A 12,774-nucleotide genomic window follows, 5' to 3' on the forward strand; every position below is an offset into this window, starting at 1 on the left:
AGAACAAAAAACCAAACAACGGTGGGCAGAACAACAAGGAGACAAGGTACGGAGCATGGCAGCTAACGGCAAACAAAAAACAATGAACCAGCGACTAGTGGAAGAAATGACCGGGTATTTAAAGTGCTGAGGATAATCAGGTAAATGGAGACAGGTGACAAGATTAACAGGTTTTGACAGGTGTGAGTGGGCGTGACAGGAATGCAGAGGGAGAAATAGACTGAGGAGGAATAAGGAAGTGAAAAAACACGAGAACAGAAACTAAAACACAAACCAATGAACTAAAACAGAAGTAAAACAAAACACAGGAAAAAACCCAAATCACCACAGTGGGATGTTTGATGAAAAGAAAAATATTAATTCTGTACATTTATTTTAAATAAGTCTCACAACAAACCATTAGGTCCCTGATGTGTAATGAACCCACATTTGTCCTTTAGAAGATTGAAGTAGTTTTTGTTATTTATCGCCAACTGTATATATTATATGTTTTGTATAATTATGTCAAACTATAATTATTTTGTAAATCATCAATTTGTGAAACAATTAAAAACAATAAGAAGAATAAAAACCCTACCTATGTCACACTTTGACAACCTTTATTGTAAAACAAACATAGAATACAACAACTCACTAAATAAAGATTTTTTCACAAAACTAGTTTTCATTTATAAGAAATTCAGCTTCAACACCTACTCAACTCATGAACAGTCTTCCCCCCACCCTTCCTCCCACTCATCTTCTCTACATTTACACCTACCACCCACTAGTCTGTTGAGCTTCTATCGCCCAAGCGCTACCTGCTGGGTTATTTGATAAAAGAGCAAAAGAGCAGAGTTTTAAAGCAGAGTGAAGCCATGTAAAGTTTCTCTTTAAATCAATTCTCAATTAAGAATGCTTCCCTATCAGTAAGACCACTTGTAATTGAGTTAAAGTTGTAGGTGTGCAAGCCTGGGAGGCACAGACCATCCTGCAGGGATTATTAATTTCCATATAAATGAGCTGGTAAACGCACACCTGATTTTCAAGATTCATTATTGGCCAAAAGACGAAGATAAGTAATGACCACTCCACATTTTTACTTAAGAGCTGATTTCTTATTTCAAAGCTGCTGAAACTCAGTTTGATATTTCTCTTGTGCAGAGTGCAGAGGGTTCATCTTTTACAAGCTAGCAGGCAAATGCAGAGCAGTTTTCACCCCTAAGCAAATAGAAACCTTTAGGAAAGAGATAGCAAAAGTCATGAATATTCTAACACAGTTGCATTTATTAGTGCTAGCCATCAACTTAGGAACAAAGAGACATTCAAATGTTTCGAGTCTATTCAGGATATTTGCCAAATTAACTGTGCAAAATGATGCACTGATTAAACTAAAAGAAAATTTTCAGAACAAAACAAATTCAAGGGTTTACAGCATTAACTGTTCTTATGTTATAATCTTTGTATTTTAAGCCATTTCATATTATTCACTGCCCAACTCTGCCCGCGTCATACCCACCTCAGCCCGCTTTACCCACCATGGCTGCTGCCCAAATGCTTGTGATTTATTCTGCTGGAGAAATGAAGATAGGCAGCTTAAAATCAGGTGTCAAAATACAACTCTTGCAGTTTTGAGGTGGGTTGGAGATGCTCACAACAAAATCTAGAGGGGTTTGAGTCACCCACAACAATTATGTGACTATTCTGTTAGAGAATGTGTCACTGATTTTTTTTTTTTAAATCTTTTTCAAAATTCAAGCAGCAAGACGGCAAGCCTCTGTGACTCAAGTGAGGAAACCGAGTAACCCCACAAATGTTTAGAGACCTTTTGGAGACTCCCTCAGAAATAAAATAGACTCCAGCAGTCACAGCCAAATGAGATACTAACTTTAGCCAACAAAGAAAATGTCTGTAACTTAATATAATTTACAGAAATTAACCTAAATTTTGATTTAGTTATAGCTGAGAGTCATTAACAACACATGCTCTGAGCGCTTGTAAGTTCTGAATGACACAATTTGTTATAAGATCATCTTAGTTTAAAAAAAATCTAGTATGAGATGGTGGATGATATGCATTCCTTCAAGGAGCGCTAGGCCTTTAATTTTGATAAACTTTCTTTGTTTGTTGCCATGGTAAACATCCCTTCTTCTGCTGCGTTCAGTTGCCTCTGAAGTTTTGTGTTTGAGGGCAGCCAATCAAACACCACAGGAGGTCTCATTGACGTCTGTCTCCCAGTGTTCTGCCTCCATTTTAAAGAGACTTTGAGTCTTCAATGTCAACAGTGTTTAATTCCTGGGCTGCAGTACTCAGAAACCAAAGTTCTGTCAGTGTAGTTATTTATTTGTTTTCTTTCAGTACAAAAAGACTTAAACCTTGACTATAACATCTGTCAGGGTCAGAGCTCAGTCTGACACCATAATTGGGGCCAACTTTGATGTAGGTCAGATGAAATGTAATAAAAGCAAAAAACAACAGATATAAAAAAGGTCCCTAATTTAGTTCTGTGAGAAAGGACACTGTAGCATCAGCAGAAGGGAAACAGTAGCCTTTTCACAGCCTATTATAAGCAGTGACACAAAACAAAAAAATATAGGTACTATTGATCAATAAAAGGTTTATTGTACTTTATAATACATTGTTTCATGCATACAAAACACAGTCACAACTGTGTAATATTGTGTTGTGATTTTGTTGATGTAAATATCCTGTTTATTCTGGTACCAGAGATATAAACTATGGTTTATAACTCATCAATGGATGCTCCCCCTTCCCTTCTTTTTTGGATTCAGGTGTCTGGCTCCAGAGTACAAAATGAGAAGCGTTGTTTGTTTGTCACAGTGTCCGTAACACTTATATTTGTTGTTTTAAAAAAAGTGTTCTATTCAGTATGGTACAGTGGATAAGTGCACATATGCCCCTTTTTTTCTCTTGTCAATATGCCAAATTATAAATAGTTCAGTAAGTGATGATTTCCTTTTCGGGACTGACTCCTGGGGTTCCTGGTCAATAATTAGGATCCCTCTCAGCAGTATTTCTGGGATGTTGTGAGAAATAATAGAGTCTGGAAATGATCGGCTGATTATTCAACACAGATGTCACTGCAAACCAGAGCAGCTGAATTGTATCCTGCTGCCTGCTAATCAAAATATAAAATGCAGTCATCATCAAACAATAGAAAGAGCAATAATCACATGAAGCTCAGTTACGTACAATATACAGTGTCCTAAAAATGATTCACCTTCTTTGACATTTTTTTCTTTTTATTGCTTGCATTATTTTCATTCTTTATTTTCCAGCAGTGGGGATGTTGAGAGTCGACACTAAATTAATTCATTTTCTAATAATGGATTGTGTGGCTCTCTGCGGGATACAGCTTTCATTACATTTTTATACCCAAGAGGTATGACCATAAATGTGTACAGATCTTTGCGGTAAATAAGATAATGGAATGAAACCGGGAACATAGAAACATTTTACTTAAACATTTGATGTGTCAGTAATTGCACAGGAAGGAAAAGGAAAGTAAACAAGCAGGGTATCCTGCTAAAATGCAACTTATCATCATTTCTAGCTGATGATGACTTAGTCAGAAGGATCTTACTAGCATCACCTGCTTGTCCTTTGAATTCCAATAAAAACAATAAGGTTTATGTACCACTTTGGTATTTTTGATATGTTTTTGTTCAGTAAATGATACAGCTTTAACTGTGATTGTGAGTCATTTGGATTTCAAACTCAAAAAAGGCCTAACATTACTTGAAGGAATGCATACCCCCCACTGCCTCTCAGGTCAGTATTTTTTGCTGACAACCAGGGTCAACTCCAACAAATAAGCAAAGATGTGCAATGTGCTACATTTAAAGTCTGTGTTAGGGGTAGTACTCAGCTATTACCACTTGAAATTTTATTTCAATATCTAGCCAATTAACTCTTTTAGAAGGGATGTAGGAGGTTAGGATGTAAGAAGCATATTAAATAAATGATTACAAAGAAGACAGCAAGGACAGCACAGATATATGTATTCATACCAGTATTTCCATTTTCCTTTTGATTGCCAGCAGTGGATGAGCATTTCACAACTTATTAAGGAAAGTAACTATTCAAAAAGACTTAACAGAAAAAAACAAAGTCTGTCTCTTCACTTTACCTCTATAGTTCCTACTGTCCCTTTAAATCTCTGTGCCAGGGTGTGTGCCTCCTGCTTGTTGAATGCTGATGACTGGATGAACAGCTGTGGAGGTTGTCAGCAGCAGATTTAGCGATCTGCTGGCACAGACACATAACAGGCTGGCCTACAGTCAGATCGACTCTTCAGCACATCCATCTTCAACCTGAGAGAAGAAAGGCTTTTATGGTTCATTCAGGGTCACGTTCGAGGGATTTCTGTAAGTAGCCACCGACAGAGTTCACAAGTTTCTGAAAAAAAAAAAATAGATACAATTTCATTACATTTTATTTAATAGGATTTGTTCAGTACCAATAATAAAGACAAAAATAAATATCAATATCAAGACATTTGACTTGAATATACTTCAGAAAACTAAAAAAAAAAAAAAACTACTATATTTTAAAGAAAATTATTTGATTCTAAGAAGATTAGTAAATTTCAAACATGTCATCTCATTTTTCACAAGACTGATCAATCACAGTGCCATTAGATGAAGAAAAAAATATAATTACAAGCTTTTTTCATTTTTATTGCTCACCACTGACAGGTTTTATTGTGGTAGAAGCTGAGACTGATCACCAACACATATTCTGAGCACTACTAGATTGCACAAAATCTTTGTTTAAAATTTTGCCTTTAATTATTTGGAATTAGCTTTGTCTGTTAGCAAAACAGCTTGTGTTTTACTGATCTTCCAGGAAATAATCATTGACCGTACATCTACAACAGATTAACTTTTGAAGCCAAACCAGTTTAAGATGACATTGAAAAACACAAAAAATAGCTATCATTCAGTCAGTTTTATAGATACTGAGCTAAAATTTCATGTGGTTGTAGCTGAGAATCATTAACAACATACTCTGAGTGTGATGTTTCACAATGTTGCATGTCCTCTTTTGAGGGCTTCAGGAGAGTTAAACTCTGGCCTGAAAGGTGGCAGGCAATATGCATTCTTTCAAGGAATGTTAGGCCTTTAATTTTTAATAAGCTGAAACAAGCAAATGGATCTCTGGGTTAATGAGAAACTGCTACTGAAATGACTGAGTGACAAATTAGTGGATAATTGTTTTCCTGTGGGGGCCTGAAAGTTGCATTCTGCCAGAAGACAGAAGCAAGGCTTTTGTTTGCTGGCATAGCAACAAGTTCCATTGTTGGTCAACTGTTAACTTAATGAGGAGGTGACGTCAGGACTGCTCACTCTGGGGACATTTCCTGCAGGACCCAGAGGTGGGTGGAACAGGAGGTGTGAAGTCAGAGTGGCACCAGACAATTAAAAAGAAACAAAAATGAACATTGATATATAAGCACAAATTCACAGCGATGCATGTCCTCAAGTGGCCACATTTTTGCATTTGATAGCTAAGAAAAGAAAGACTTATAAGAAAAATCAGTAAGTGGCAAATGAACATTATCTATGAGTTGACCTGCTTTCTATCAGTTTCTTTCACTGGTGTCAAGTTCTTTTTTTCTTCATTCTTACATTCTGCTACTTGCTAACTCCAAATAAAACATGCCTGAGATAATCAGAAAACAACAACATTAAAATGTGTGTTTTATTCAGGTAAAAAACTCAGTGAATCAAGCAGTATGAACATCTTGACTTTTTTTTGAAGACATGTAACACGCTGTTATAATTTTTACCTCATAATTTCAGGAGAGAGCTGTGAATGACAAACTCACCTATTTTAGACCAAAGTGATTAAATGCTCGATGAGTTGGGTTTTTTGTGGGGATGTTTGAGCATGATAATACTGCATAGTATTTGCATTATCTTACCTCCACTTAAAGTGCTTTGTTCAATTGTGTCCTAGATTTATTGAGACTTATAAGAGTATATGTGAAATAGAGGTTTATCAATATCATCTAGGAAACCAAAGACTATATATCAAGACTACAACCAAATCCCAGGAATTGAAGCTTGAATGGGACCAACCCTTCTTATCAGCTGGTTCCAATAGAAGCTTAAAGTCCTGTCCCCTCTATGTTAACAAATGGGACATTGTCATGGTTAAAAAATAATTAAAAAAAAACCACCTCAGATACTTTGTTGATTCACATATTTCTTACATGGCTGCTGTATGTTCAAATATTCACTTTTTCTATTATTATTTAGTTCTAAGTTCTTTATTTTTATGTTTAAAAGAAAAGTTGCATAATACCATGAGTGTCTGCAGGAAAGTAGGCGGCACATAAAACCCCACATTGCAAGTGAGTAGACTCTGGTCCCAAAAATACAACATGGCAGCTCTCATAAACCAGGTCATGCTGGGTTCAATACCCAACAAAGAGAGAAGATGGGGACACTTGATCTGTAATGCAAACAGTTTTTTTATGAAACACAAAGAAGCAGAATCATACATTTTCTTTCAGTGGTACTTTACATAATTACAAGTTGCCATTTTAAATAAGCTAAAATTAAATATGAGACTCTTCATTTTAGACTCATAATACACTTTGAATTATGTTTAGGTAAATTGCTATAATCCCCAAAAAATGTATTAGTATAGTAAATTATATTTATTTTAACTGTAAGGCACAACTAATGTCAGGGAAAATCCTGCCATAGCACATAATGAGATATATATCAGGAAGTGTTTTATAGGATACTACCAACAATATCCTGAGGGCAGATAATAGCAGAGGACATCTTCGTAAAAAAAAAAAATGATATGTGTCTATCTTCTAGACCCTACTGCTTAGGCCAGCTTGCTGTCTTGATGACTGAAACCAATTTGAACTTGTTAACAGTTCAGGGTCCTCACTCATGGGAGGTTATTTTAATTTCACATGACAAAGGCACTCGGCAAATATAGACATTGCAACACGTTTGGACGGCAAAGTGTGAACAAAAGCAGACCCCGAGACTTGACAGTTGGGATAAAGGCAGTTTGCTAAATCAAGGATCACCAGGCAGGACAGGAGGGCGATAAAGCAGGGCAAGCAGGATGGACAGGACACAGGCGACAGGCAGGAGGCAGACAGATAACAGGCTGTGGCACCACGACAATCTGGCAAACACATACTGAAACCTGTCCTCCATATACCACATACTGGGAGGTTGATAAGAGACAGCTGAGGCGGATGATTGGATCATGTGACTGGATAGAGCAAGAAGCTCAGTGAGGGCAACTAGTGGAGATGTGCAGGATGACACGGTCTGGAGACTTGTGTTTTCATATGGAAAGAGATGGTGGTTGGAGGGAGTGATGGCGTCACCAATTATTTTACTGCAGATCTTTTTATTTTCTAGAATCTTGTTCTGAGACATTAAACCACTGTGCATCCTAGACTTATTGCCATGATTGCAACTATAAAACGATCCCAGTTCCTCATGGAAAAAGTCATGATTGAAGGACAATAGTTCACTGAAATTAACTCACTCCTTTAGTGGTGCAGGAGTGGGGATGCACTGTGACAAGTAAGGGCATGCAGAGGGCGTGATACACAGCTGTCTCATCAGCGCTTGTTGATTGATTATGTGGCCTTGCATTCATCAGGCTGCAAAGACAGCTGGGATTTCATTAGACATAGTGTTTATGCGTATGCACTAATCAGTTCTTTACCGTTTTTAAAGGGTCAGCACATAAATCAGCACATAGTCTGTGTCTTTACACACAACACTGTACAGTACTTGGTCTCATACATGACATTCACTAAACCAGGTATGGATCTTTAGCATTTTTCCAGGCTGCTCAGAGAAATCAAAAAATGTTTAAAATGTAACTGAAGTAACAAATATAACCTGTTAAAACAGCCAAAAAAATAAAAAATACAAGCAGTCATGTAAACTGGGTATAGACTGATAAATAATGTGAACATATAAAAATGATCTTGCATAAAAAGATATACATCAATTGCAAAAACACTAATTATATACCTGGGTGTAATGCCACTATAATCTACAGTAACATGACGGATGGTTGTCTCCTAGATAAACAGGCTGGTACTGTAGGTCACAGGCAGAAGCAAAGATACTTCTTCAGATGCATTACTGTCCTTGACTAATATGGACAAGTGTGTAGGTTCTCATGAATAAATAAGAAGAGTAATGGATGAGAAATGCTTGTACAAAAGGTTAACGGCTTCTAAATAAGGACAAACATTCGTCATTGCTGCTTTTTCAAAGGGTCAAGATGGCCACCAACAAAACAGCCACTCAGTTCAAATCTTGGTTTTAATCCTCTGCTTTCCATCTACTTTATGACCTACAATAATGTATATTAATGGTTGCATCATTTCAAGTCAAGCTGCACATTGGTGCAGGTGGTTAGCGCTGCCAACAAGCAAGAAGGCAGTGGGTTCAAATCTTAACATTGGCTGTTCTGTGTGATGCTTCCAAGTTCTCCATGTGCATCCATGGGTTTTCTTCCACTGTCCAAGAACATGCATGTTAGGTTAGCTGATGTTTCTAAATTGATGAGAATTTAAGTTTGCAAGGTTGTTTATCTCACGTCTCTTTGTTGGTCTTGTGGTTGACATGCGACCTGTCCAGGGTAAAGCCTTCCATGAGATTGCTGGGTCACACTAACTTATATAGGAAAAGAGCTAAATTAACAGTTCAATCAATCAATCAACTTTATTTCTATAGCACATTTTAAAAACCACAGGGGTAATCAAAGTGCTGCACAATAGATAAAAACAGTAAGAAGGAGAAAGAAAAAAAAAGTTCATTACTGGGCTGGCACTAAGAGACTGACATCTCCACAGTTTAGAAATGTGCCAATTATTTTAGCAGGTGGGTCTTTATACAGTGAAAATAAATGGAAGCACTTTGAAAAAAAAGGTAATGCAGAGACAGAGAAAACATGCAAATGAAAACTCAGGCTGAAAAACACAATGAAATGCTAAACATTTTTGCTTTAAGGAGCCAGTCTAACCTCTACAACACCACTGTGACTGCTGAAATCCTCTCATTTCTTAGGGATGAAAAGAAACAAGTAAACTGGAGGGGGAAGCTTGAAACAAATTGAATCTAAGATGAATGAACGGTTGTACATTTTTGGTGATGCTCTTAGAAACCAGTAAAAATCTTCTAAATTTCATCAAGTCAAAATCAATATATCAAAAAATAACAATTTCATTGTGATTTAAAAGTATAAATACATAAAAAAATAAAGGCCTAGTATTTCTTGAATGAATACATTATGCCTTTCATGCCAGAGTTTTGGTAGTGATTGATGAATTACAGTTCCAGCAAGCATGTGGCCAAATACTATAGAAACTTTAGGCTAAAACCTAAGTCTAACCTGCAGAACAGACTAAGGTCCAAAATGAGACCTTGCCACATCAAAAAGCCCTCAAACCCAACACTTTTCTATCTCAGGACCCAACTACAAATCAAACAAACTTAAAAACAAAAGTTTCTAAAAGAGGTAAAAAAAATAAATCTTGCTTTATCCTAATTAGCATTTTACCTATTTTGCTTGTGTTTCTCTGAACTGAACTCTACATTTTGCTTTCATACATTCTCTTAATGAACTATTGACATAGCCTGTAAGGTCAAACATAATGCTGATTCTGCCTTAAAAAACAATCCCTCCAAAAAGACAAAAAACTCTATTAACAGCTTTAAAATAAATAAATAACAACCACTTATTAGTGAGATGCATTGAGCCACAAACCTGGTAGCAGACTCCAAGTGACTAAACAAAACACTGCAGGAAATGAACAAGGCAGTAAAGAAATTTGCTGAAATATTTAAGAGTTTCACAGCACAAAGTGTTCAAGATGTTAACTTGCACACTTAGCTAATGTAGAGTTCAAAGAAGGTGTTCAAACAGAGCTGCAGGCGGAAAGACAAACAGGGTCGATTATTAAGTCATTAATCTTTGGGATTTATTGGCTCAAGAGTGACAGAGACACCTGCAGTCAATCAATCTCTCTGTAATCTTCTCAAGCAAACCTTGTGAAGCATCACTCATTACAACCTGCCTCCACAAGTCTCCACCCACACGCACACAAACCAGTCCCTCCCCAATCCTGTCCCAGTGAATTGCTGCTCACTTTATTAATGTCAATCTTTTTACATTATTTTTTAAAAATGAATCTTTGATCCAGACGTAGTTGTGTACTGATCTCAAAACAAAATGTCATGAAAGAAGTAACGATTTCAAAACCAAGCATCCATGTTTCAACTTATTATAGCAAAACAATCCATAACCACCTCTCACTTCACATAATAGGCTGCCTATTTTTTAAAGATATCCTGGTTTTTTGCAGCTCTATGGGATCCCTGCAGAGCTCTTTTCACCCTCCCTGTGACCCAGACCTGCCTTGGTAGATCAATGAAACAGCATGAGGTTAGGTTTTTAATTGAGCTGTTCTGAAGGGCAGGGGATGTTTTAATGAGCCCCGGTCCTGTTTTCATCCTGACCTTTGAGGTTCTTCTCCACAGGTGTCCATCCTCTAACTTAAAAAGAATGTATGGGCTTGTAGGGTTACCCCAGAGGGTTTTACATCACCAAGCTTCTTTGCAAAGAATGACATTTTCAGATAGATCTGACACATCTAATAGGTGTTTTTTTTAAAGCTATTAGACAACCCGATGTACTTCTTCTCAGTGTTAAGAGGAACAGGATGTTTAATGGTTGTAAGAAAATAGTACAGGTTAGAACATGCACACCATTCACACTGAATAGGCAGCTTTTGCTATTAAGTTTAGATGCCCAAACTAAAGTGTTGATATGGGTCAGGAAGCATTGATGCAGTTCAAAACATGTTTACTATAAAAGGCTGAAAATTTGGAACCATACAATTTATGATTTGAAAGCCTAAGAAAATGCACTTTAAGGGTTTTCCTTTGGTATTACAAACTTTTATTCAACAAATGATGATCTTATACTTTTGTGCAACTTGAAAATATGTTCAACGAGGAAATCAGGCAAAGCTTGAATGTTTAAGTGTGTTGTGTCCTCAGTGCCAACATGAGTTATGAGAAGGAAAGGCCACATTACAAATTGGTAAAAGCATCACTATTCAAACATTACTGTGGAATATTTCAAGGCTGAAAACTTACCTGCCTTATTTTTGTATATTACATTAGTTTCGAGCACGTCCAACCTTATGATGCATCACTTCATAAGAATGTCTTGAGTCACAAAGTGGAGCCTTCATGTATTCAGTTTGTACAGTACGTCTCCCTGTGGATGTGTGGGTTTCCTCCCTGTCCAAAACATGCATTAGATTAATCGACAATCCTAAAGTAGGTGAGTGTGATAAAGTAGCGGACTGTCCCTGTCTCCCTGTCTTCGGACTGCTAGAAATGGGCGCCAGCTACCAACAACTATAAACAGAATTAGGCAAATAAAGAAAATGGACGAACAGGCAAACCTGAGTTTCTTACCTCACTTTTGTATCTACTATACACCTTCATTGTTTTTTTTTTTACTGGACCTGTCTTATATTTGTTACTTATTTTTCTAATTTGGAGTTGTATGCTGGGAATTTAAAACCAAATAGAACACACAAACATTAACAATTCAAGTTGTTATTGGTTCAACACAACTCAAAGTGTATTTCACCCATTTTCTGTCTTGAGTTGTGTCTGCAAAAACACACAGACAGAAATGAAAAAAAAAAAAAAATCTTCCCAACAGATATTACTTTTAAAGTTAGGCTAGATGTCAAAACCTGGAAACTTTCCATAATCCTATGCAATTGAAAAGTAAAGTATAATATTAAACATGAAAGCATGATGCAAGCTTATTCTTCACCGCTGGCAGAGGGGAGAATTGTAACTTGCAAAGAGGTAACTCAATTCTAGTGGAGGGGATCAAAATTGTTATGTTCCGAGGATACTATTGTTAAAGTGAGGTCTAAACCTTGCATGAGATAACAGAACCAGCTCCTCTGTTTGCACAGGAAACTGGAGGCTGTTGCAGCTGGTGTGAAACGATAAACCAAAAGACTGGCTCAGTGAAGTGTTAAAAGGTGAAATGTGAAGGAGCTCGCTGAACCAGTGTGTAACGTCAGATGAAAGCTGCTGCTTTGCTGCTTCATCCGGCTGCAGTCAGACAGTTCTTTAGCTTAGTTAGCACACATAACTGAAAATCTAACACACTGTGATCTATATGGAAAGCCTCACTTTAAAAGCAGGTTTGACCATTTAGGATTATAAAAAAATAAATATTACATTACTTTAAGCAGTCTTCTACATAATTAACCAATGAACATGTGTAGGTAACATTATAGAATTGATTAAAGAAGTACTTGTGTCTTTACATTACCATTTTGAGATTCTGTCCAGTTTATTGATCTTTTTGAAAGCTCTCATTTAGGAAACACTGTCTTAAAGCATCATCTAAAGCTCAGTACTTTATGTGATTAACATCAGTAGCAGTGCACAATGCAGATCACATGCAGACAACTTCTGAAAAATACATTTTACATTTTAACACTCTGCTTAGTTTTGCAATATTTGAACCTTGAGTTGGTAGCTGCAAAGTAAAAATGGATAACAGATTTTTACATGTACAATAATCAGTACATGTTTTATATTTATCACAGGTCTTTCCTCAGCCTTTTTTAAATTAAATTCTACCAAATTGGAAAAAAAAGACATTTATTCTCAAGGTTAACATAAATAAAATTACAAATCCTCTTTTTTTCTGTTCAACTTTAAAGGC

This window comes from Kryptolebias marmoratus, linkage group LG6 (assembly GCF_001649575.2).
Source record: "Kryptolebias marmoratus isolate JLee-2015 linkage group LG6, ASM164957v2, whole genome shotgun sequence".
In the NCBI taxonomy this organism is placed as follows: domain Eukaryota; kingdom Metazoa; phylum Chordata; class Actinopteri; order Cyprinodontiformes; family Rivulidae; genus Kryptolebias; species Kryptolebias marmoratus.